Genomic DNA, 9,896 nt, shown 5'->3' with positions numbered 1-9,896 from the left:
ATAGGACAGAGGGATGGTAACTGTACTAATTGGGATGAGGATAGGACAGTAGGATGGGAACTGTACTGAGAGGGCTGATGATGGGACACAGGGATGGGAACGGAACTGTTTGGATGATGATGGGAAACAGTGATGGGAACTGTACTGATAGGGCTGATGATGGGATAGAGGGATGGGAAATGTATTGACAGGGTGATTATGTGAAAGAGGGATAGGAGCTGTACAGATAGGGCTGATGATGGGACAGAGGGATGGGAATTGTATTGATAGGGAAGAGGATAGGACAGAGGGATGGGAACTGTACTGATAGGGCTGATGATGGGACAGAGGGATGGGATTGGTAATGATAGGGCTGATGATGAGGCAGAGGGATGAGAACTGTACTGATAGGGTGAGGATGCGGCAGACGGATTGGAACAATACTGATAGGGGTGAAGATTCGGCAAAGTTTTGGGAACTGTACTAATAGGGATGAGGATAGGACAGTAGGATGGGAACAGTACTGATAGGGCTGATAATGGGACAAAGTGATGGGAACTGTACTGATAGGGCTGATGATGGGACAGAGGGATAGGATTGGTAATGATAGGGCTGATGATGAGGTAGAGGGATGGGAATTGTACCGATAGGAATGAGGATGTGATACAGGGATGGGAACAGTACTGATCGGGCTGATGATGGGATAGAGGGATGGGAAATGTATTGACAGGGTGAGGATGTGAAAGAGGGATAGGAACTGTACAGATAGGGCTGATGATGGGACAGGGGGATGGGAATTGTATTGATAGGGAAGAGGATAGGACAGAGGGATGGGAACTGTACTGATAGGGCTGATGATGGGACAGAGTGATGGGAACTGTACTGATAGGGCTGATGATGGGACAGAGTGATGGGAACTGTTCTGATAGGGCTGATGATGGGATAGAGGGATGGGAAATGTACTGGCACGGTGAGGATGTGAAAGAGGGATAGGAACTGTACTGATAGGGCTGATGATGGGAGAGAGGGATGGGAACTGTCCTGTAGGGCTGATGATGGGACAGAGGGATGGGAACTGTACTGATAGGGCTGATGATGGGACAGAGGGATGGGATTGGTACTGATAGGGCTGATGATGGGGTAGAGGGATGGGAACTGTACGGTTAGTACAGATGATGTGACAGAGTGATGGGAACTGTACTGATAGGGCTGATGATGGGACAGAGCGATGGGAACTGTACTGATAGGGCTGATGATGGGGCAGAGGAATGTGAACTGTACTGATAGGGTTGATGATGGGACAGAGGGATGGGAACGGAACTGTTTGGATGATGATGGGAAACAGTGATGGGAACTGTACTGATAGGGCTGATGATGGGATAGAGGGATGGGAAATGTATTGACAGGGTGAGGATGTGAAAGAGGGATAGGAACTGTACTGATAGGGCTGATGATGGGATAGATGGATGGGAAATGTACTGACAGGGCTGATGATGGGAGAGAGGGATGGGAACTGTCCTGTAGGGCTGATGATGAGACAGAGGGATGGGAACTGTATTGATAGGGCTGATGATGGGGCAGAGGGATGGTAATTGTACCGATAGGGCTCATGATGGGGCAGTCGGATGGGAACTGTACTGAAAGGGCTGATGATGGGACAGAAGGAATGGAACTGTACTGATAGGGATGAGGATGGGACAGAGGGATGGGAATTGTATTGATAGAGAAGAGGATAGGACAGAGGGATGGGAACTGTACTGATAGGGCTGATGATGGGACAGAGGGATGGGATTGGTAATGATAGGGCTGATGATGAGGTAGAGGGATGGGAATTGTACTGACAGGGCTGATGATGGGAGAGAGGGATGGGAACTGTACTGATAGGGCTGATGATGGGATAGATGGATGGGAAATGTACTGACAGGGCTGATGATGGGAGAGAGGGATGGGAACTGTCCTGTAGGGCTGATGATGAGACAGAGGGATGGGAACTGTATTGATAGGGCTGATGATGGGGCAGAGGGATGGTAATTGTACCGATAGGGCTCATGATGGGGCAGACGGATGGGAACTGTACTGAAAGGGCTGATGATGGGACAGAAGGAATGGAACTGTACTGATAGGGATGAGGATGGGACAGAGGGATGGGAAATGTAATGATAGTGATAATGATCAGGTAGAAGGATGGGAACTGTAGTGATAGGGCTGATGATGGGACAGAAGGATGGGAATTGTTCTGATAGGGAAGAGGATGGGACAGAGGGATGGGAAGTGAACTGAAAGGGATGATGATGATGTAGAGGGATGGGATCTGTACTGCTAGGGCTGATGATGAGGCTGATGATGGGAATTGTACCGATAGAGTTGAGGATGTGACAGAGGGATAGAAATTGTACTGATAGGGATGATGATGATGCAGAGGGATGGGAACTGTACTGAAAGGGCTGATGTTGGGACAGAAGGAATGGAACTGTACTGATAGGGATGAGGATGGGACAGAGGGATGGGAAATGTAATGATAGTGATAATGATGGGGCAGAGGGAAGGGAATTGTAATGATAGTGCTGATGATCAGGTAGAAGGATGGGAACTGTAATGATAGGGGTGAGGATGTGACAGAAGGATGGGAACTGTACTGATAGGGCTGAAGATGGGACAGAGGGATCAGAATTGTTCTGATAGGGAAGAGGATGGGACAGAGGGATGGGAAGTGAACTGAAAGGGATGATGATGATGTACTGTTGGGGGAATGATGAGGTAGAAGGATGGGAACTGTACTGAGAGGGCTGATGATAGGACAGAGATATGGGAACTGTACTGATAGGGGGAATGATGAGGTAGAAGGATGGGAACTGTACTGAGAGGGCTGATGATAGGACAGAGATATGGAAACTGTACTAATAGGGATGAGGATAGGACAGTAGGATGGGAACAGTACTGATAGGGCTAATAATGGGACAGAGGGATGGGATCTGTACTGATAGGGCTGATGATGAGGTAGAGGGATGGGAACTGTACTGATAGGGATGAGGATGGGATAGAAGGATGGGAATTGTGCTGATAGGGCTGATGATGGCACAGAGGGATGGGATCTTTACTGATAGGGATGTGGATATGATAGAGGGATGGGAGCTGTACTGAAAGGGTGAGGATGTGGCAGAGGGAGGGGACCTGTATGGATAGGACAGATGATGAGGCAGAGGGATGGGAACTGTACTGATAGGGTGAGGATGGGGCAGACGGATGGGAACAGTACTGATAGGGGTGAAGATTCGGCAAAGTTTTGGGTACTGTAGTAATAGGGCTGATGATGTGATAGAGCGATGGGAACTGTACTGATAGGGCTGATGATGGGGCAGAGGGATGGGAACTGTACTGATAGGGCTGATGATGGGACAGAGCGATGGGAACTGTACTGTTAGGGCTGATAATGGGGCAGAGGGATGTGAACTGTACTGATAGGGTTGATGATGGGATAGAGGGATGGGAAATGTACTGGCACGGTGAGGATGTAAAAGAGGGATAGGAACTGTATTGATTGGGCTGATGATGGGACAGAATGATGGGAATTGTACTGATAGGGCTGAAGATGGGATAGAGGGATGGGAAATGTACTGACAGTGTGAGGATTTCACAGATGGATAGGAACTGTACTTATTGGGCTGATGATGGGACAGAGGGATGGGATTGGTAATGATAGGGCTGATGATGAGGTAGAGGGATGGGAATTGTACCGATAGGAATGAGGATGTGACACAGGGATGGGAACAGTACTGATCGGGCTGATGATGGGATAGACGGATGGGAAATGTACTGACAGGGCTGATGATGCGAGAGAGGGATGGGAACTGTCCTGTAGGGCTGATGATGGGACAGAGGGATGGGAACTGTACTGATAGGGCTGATGATGGGGCAGAGGGATGGTAATTATACCAATAGGGCTCATGATTGGGCAGACAGATGGGAACTGTACTGAAAGGGCTGATGATGGGACAGAGGGATGGGATCCGTAATGATAGGGCTGACGATGAGGTAGAGGGATGGGAATTGTACTGACAGGGAAGAGGATGTGACAGAGGGATGGGAACTGTACTGATAGGGCTGATGATAGGACAGAGATATGGGAACTGGACTGATAGGAGGGATGATGAGGTAGAAGGATGGGAACTGTACTGAGAGGGCTGATGATAGGACAGAGGGATGGTAACTGTACTAATAGGGATGAGGATAGGACAGTAGGATGGGAACTGTACTGAGAGGGCTGATGATGGGACACAGGGATGGGAACGGAACTGTTTGGATGATGATGGGAAACAGTGATGGGAACTGTACTGATAGGGCTGATGATGTGATAGAGGGATGGGAAATGTATTGACAGGGTGATTATGTGAAAGAGGGATAGGAACTGTACAGATAGGGCTGATGATGGGACAGAGGGATGGGAATTGTATTGATAGGGAAGAGGATAGGACAGAGGGATGGGAACTGTACTGATAGGGCTGATGATGGGACAGAGGGATGGGATTGGTAATGATAGGGCTGATGATGAGGTAGAGGGATGGGAATTGTACTGACAGGGCTGATGATGGGAGAGAGGGATGGGAAGTGTCCTGTAGGGCTGATGATGGGACAGAGGGATGGGAACTGTATTGATAGGGCTGATGATGGGGCAGAGGGATGGTAATTGTACCGATAGGGCTCATGATGGGGCAGACGGATGGGAACTGTACTGAAAGGGCTGATGATGGGACAGAAGGAATGGAACTGTACTGATAGGGATGAGGATGGGACAGAGGGATGGGAAATGTAATGATAGTGATAATGATCAGGTAGAAGGATGGGAACTGTAGTGATAGGGGTGAGGAAGTGACAGAAGGATGGGAACTGTACTGATAGGGCTGATGATGGGACAGAAGGATGGGAATTGTTCTGATAGGGAAGAGGATGGGACAGAGGGATGGGAAGTGAACTGAAAGGGATGATGATGATGTAGAGGGATGGGATCTGTACTGATAGGGCTGATGATGGGACACAGGGATGGGAACGGAACTGTTTGGATGATGATGGGACAGAGTGATGGGAACTGTACTGATAGGGCTGAAGATGGGACAGAGGGATGGGAAGTGAACTGAAAGGGATGATGATGATGTAGAGGGATGGGATCTGTACTGATAGGGCTGATGATGGGACAGAGGGATGGGAATTGTATTGATAGAGAAGAGGATAGGACAGAGGGATGGGAACTGTACTGATAGGGATGAGGATGGGACAGAGGGATGGGAAATGTAATGATAGTGATAATGATGGGGCAGAGGGAAGGGAATTGTAATGATAGTGCTGATGATCAGGTAGAAGGATGGGAACTGTAATGATAGGGGTGAGGATGTGACAGAAGGATGGGAACTGTACTGATAGGGCTGAAGATGGGACAGAGGGATCAGAATTGTTCTGATAGGGAAGAGGATGGGACAGAGGGATGGGAAGTGAACTGAAAGGGATGATGATGATGTACTGTTGGGGGGATGATGAGGTAGAAGGATGGCAACTGTACTGAGAGGGCTGATGATAGGACAGAGATATGGGAACTGTACTAATAGGGATGAGGATAGGACAGTAGGATGGGAACAGTACTGATAGGGCTAATAATGGGACAGAGGGATGGGATCTGTACTGATAGGGCTGATGATGAGGTAGAGGGATGGGAACTGTACTGATAGGGATGAGGATGGGATAGAAGGATGGGAATTGTGCTGATAGGGCTGATGATGGCACAGAGGGATGGGATCTTTACTGATAGGGATGTGGATATGATAGAGGGATGGGAGCTGTACTGAAAGGGTGAGGATGTGGCAGAGGGAGGGGACCTGTACGGATAGGACAGATGATGAGGCAGAGGGATGGGAACTGTACTGATAGGGTGAGGATGGGGCAGACGGATGGGAACAGTACTGATAGGGGTGAAGATTCGGCAAAGTTTTGGGTACTGTAGTAATAGGGCTGATGATGTGACAGAGCGATAAGAACTGTACTGATAGGGCTGATGATGGGGCAGAGGGATGGGAACTGTACTGATAGGGCTGATGATGGGACAGAGCGATGGGAACTGTACTGTTAGGGCTGATAATGGGGCAGAGGGATGTGAACTGTACTGATAGGGTTGATGATGGGACAGAGATATGGGAACTGTACTAATAGGGATGAGGATAGGACAGTAGGATGGGAACAGCACTGATAGGGCTAATAATGGGACAGAGGGATGGGATCTGTACTGATAGGGCTGATGATGAGGTAGAGGGATGGGAACTGTACTGATAGGGATGAGGATGGGATAGAAGGATGGGAATTGTGCTGATAGGGCTGATGATGGCACAGAGGGATGGGATCTTTACTGATAGGGATGTGGATATGATAGAGGGATGGGAGCTGTACTGAAAGGGTGAGGATGTGGCAGAGGGAGGGGACCTGTACGGATAGGACAGATGATGAGGCAGAGGGATGGGAACTGTACTGATAGGGTGAGGATGGGGCAGACGGATGGGAACAGTACTGATAGGGGTGAAGATTCGGCAAAGTTTTGGGTACTGTAGTAATAGGGCTGATGATGTGACAGAGCGATAAGAACTGTACTGATAGGGCTGATGATGGGGCAGAGGGATGGGAACTGTACTGATAGGGCTGATGATGGGACAGAGCGATGGGAACTGTACTGTTAGGGCTGATAATGGGGCAGAGGGATGTGAACTGTACTGATAGGGTTGATGATGGGACAGAGGGATGGGAACTGTACTGATAGGGCTGATGATGGGATAGAGGGATGGGAAATGTACTGGCACGGTGAGGATGTAAAAGAGGGATAGGAACTGTATTGATTGGGCTGATGATGGGACAGAATGATGGGAATTGTACTGATAGGGCTGATGATGGGACACAGGGATGGGAACGGAACTGTTTGGATGATGATGGGACAGAGTGATGGGAACTGTACTGATAGGGCTGAAGATGGGATAGAGGGATGGGAAATGTATTGACAGGGTGAGGATGTGAAAGAGGGATAGGAACTGTACAGATAGGGCTGATGATGGGATAGAGGGATGGGAAATGTACTGACAGTGTGAGGATTTCACAGATGGATAGGAACTGTACTTATTGGGCTGATGATGGGACACAGGGATGGGAACGGAACTGTTTGGATGATGATGGGAAACAGTGATGGGAACTGTACTGATAGGGCTGATGATGGGATTGAGGGATGGGAAATGTATTGACAGGGTGAGGATGTGAAAGAGGGATGGGAACTGTACAGATAGGGCTGATGATGGGATAGAGGGATGGGAAATGTACTGACAGTGTGAGGATTTCACAGATGGATAGGAACTGTACTTATTGGGCTGATGATGGGACAGAGGGATGGGATTGGTAATGATAGGGCTGATGATGAGGTAGAGGGATGGGAATTATACCGATAGGAATGAGGATGTGACACAGGGATGGGAACAGTACTGATCGGGCTGATGATGGGATAGACGGATGGGAAATGTACTGACAGGGCTGATGATGCGAGAGAGGGATGGGAACTGTCCTGTAGGGCTGATGATGGGGCAGACAGATGGGAACTGTACTGAAAGGGCTGATGATGGGACAGAGGGATGGGATCCGTAATGATAGGGCTGACGATGAGGTAGAGGGATGGGAATTGTACTGACAGGGAAGAGGATGTGACAGAGGGATGGGAACTGTACTGAGAGGGCTGATGATGGGACACAGGGATGGGAACAGAACTGTTTAGATGATGATGGGAAACAGTGATGGGAACTGTACTGATAGAGCTGATGATGGGATAGAGGGATGGGAAATGTATTGACAGGGTGATTATGTGAAAGAGGGATAGGAACTGTACAGATAGGGCTGATGATGGGACAGAGGGATGGGAATTGTATTGATAGGGAAGAGGATAGGACAGAGGGATGGGAACTGTACTGATAGGGCTGATGATGGGATAGAGGGATGGGAAATGTACTGGCACGGTGAGGATGTGAAAGAGGGATAGGAACTGTACTGATAGGGCTGATGATGGGACAGAGGGATGGGAATTGTATTGATAGAGAAGAGGATAGGACAGAGGGATGGGAACTGTACTGATAGGGCTGATGATGGGACAGAGGGATGGGATTGGTAATGATAGGGCTGATGATGAGGTAGAGGGATGGGAATTGTACTGACAGGGCTGATGATGGGAGAGAGGGATGGGAAGTGTCCTGTAGGGCTGATGATGGGACAGAGGGATGGGAACTGTACTGATAGGGCTGATGATGGAATAGATGGATGGGAAATGTACTGACAGGGCTGATGATGGGAGAGAGGGATGGGAACTGTCCTGTAGGGCTGATGATGGGACAGAGGGATGGGAACTGTATTGATAGGGCTGATGATGGGGCAGAGGGATGGTAATTGTACCGATAGGGCTCATGATGGGGCAGACGGATGGGAACTGTACTGAAAGGGCTGATGATGGGACAGAAGGAATGGAACTGTACTGATAGGGATGAGGATGGGACAGAGGGATGGGAAATGTAATGATAGTGATAATGATCAGGTAGAAGGATGGGAACTGTAGTGATAGGGGTGAGGAAGTGACAGAAGGATGGGAACTGTACTGATAGGGCTGATGATGGGACAGAAGGATGGGAATTGTTCTGATAGGGAAGAGGATGGGACAGAGGGATGGGAAGTGAACTGAAAGGGATGATGATGATGTAGAGGGATGGGATCTGTACTGCTAGGGCTGATGATGAGGCTGATGATGGGAATTGTACCGATAGAGTTGAGGATGTGACAGAGGGATAGAAATTGTACTGATAGGGATGATGATGATGCAGAGGGATGGGAACTGTACTGGAAGGGCTGATGACGGGACAGAAGGAATGGAACTGTACTGATAGGGATGAGGATGGGACAGAGGGATGGGAAATGTAATGATAGTGATAATGATGGGGCAGAGGGAAGGGAATTGTAATGATAGTGCTGATGATCAGGTAGAAGGATGGGAACTGTAATGATAGGGGTGAGGATGTGACAGAAGGATGGGAACTGTACTGATAGGGCTGAAGATGGGACAGAGGGATCAGAATTGTTCTGATAGGGAAGAGGATGGGACAGAGGGATGGGAAGTGAACTGAAAGGGATGATGATGATGTACTGTTGGGGGGATGATGAGGTAGAAGGATGGGAACTGTACTGAGAGGGCTGATGATAGGACAGAGATATGGGAACTGTACTAATAGGGATGAGGATAGGACAGTAGGATGGGAACAGTACTGATAGGGCTAATAATGGGACAGAGGGATGGGATCTGTACTGATAGGGATGAGGATGGGATAGAAGGATGGGAATTGTGCTGATAGGGCTGATGATGGCACAGAGGGATGGGATCTTTACTGATAGGGATGTGGATATGATAGAGGGATGGGAGCTGTACTGAAAGGGTGAGGATGTGGCAGAGGGAGGGGACCTGTACGGATAGGACAGATGATGAGGCAGAGGGATGGGAACTGTACTGATAGGGTGAGGATGGGGCAGACGGATGGGAACAGTACTGATAGGGGTGAAGATTCGGCCAAGTTTTGGGTACTGTAGTAATAGGGCTGATGATGTGACAGAGCGATAAGAACTGTACTGATAGGGCTGATGATGGGGCAGAGGGATGGGAACTGTACTGATAGGGCTGATGATGGGACAGAGCGATGGGAACTGTACTGATAGGGCTGATGATGGGGCAGAGGGATGGGAACTGTACTGATAGGGCTGATGATGGGACAGAGCGATGGGAACTGTACTGTTAGGGCTGATAATGGGGCAGAGGGATGTGAACTGTACTGATAGGGTTGATGATTGGACAGAGGGATGGGAACTGTACTGAT

This window comes from Hypanus sabinus, chromosome 9, assembly GCF_030144855.1.
Source record: "Hypanus sabinus isolate sHypSab1 chromosome 9, sHypSab1.hap1, whole genome shotgun sequence".
NCBI classification, from domain to species: domain Eukaryota; kingdom Metazoa; phylum Chordata; class Chondrichthyes; order Myliobatiformes; family Dasyatidae; genus Hypanus; species Hypanus sabinus.
The sequence above is the reverse complement of the archived record's forward strand: the minus strand, read 5'-3'. Positions refer to the sequence as shown.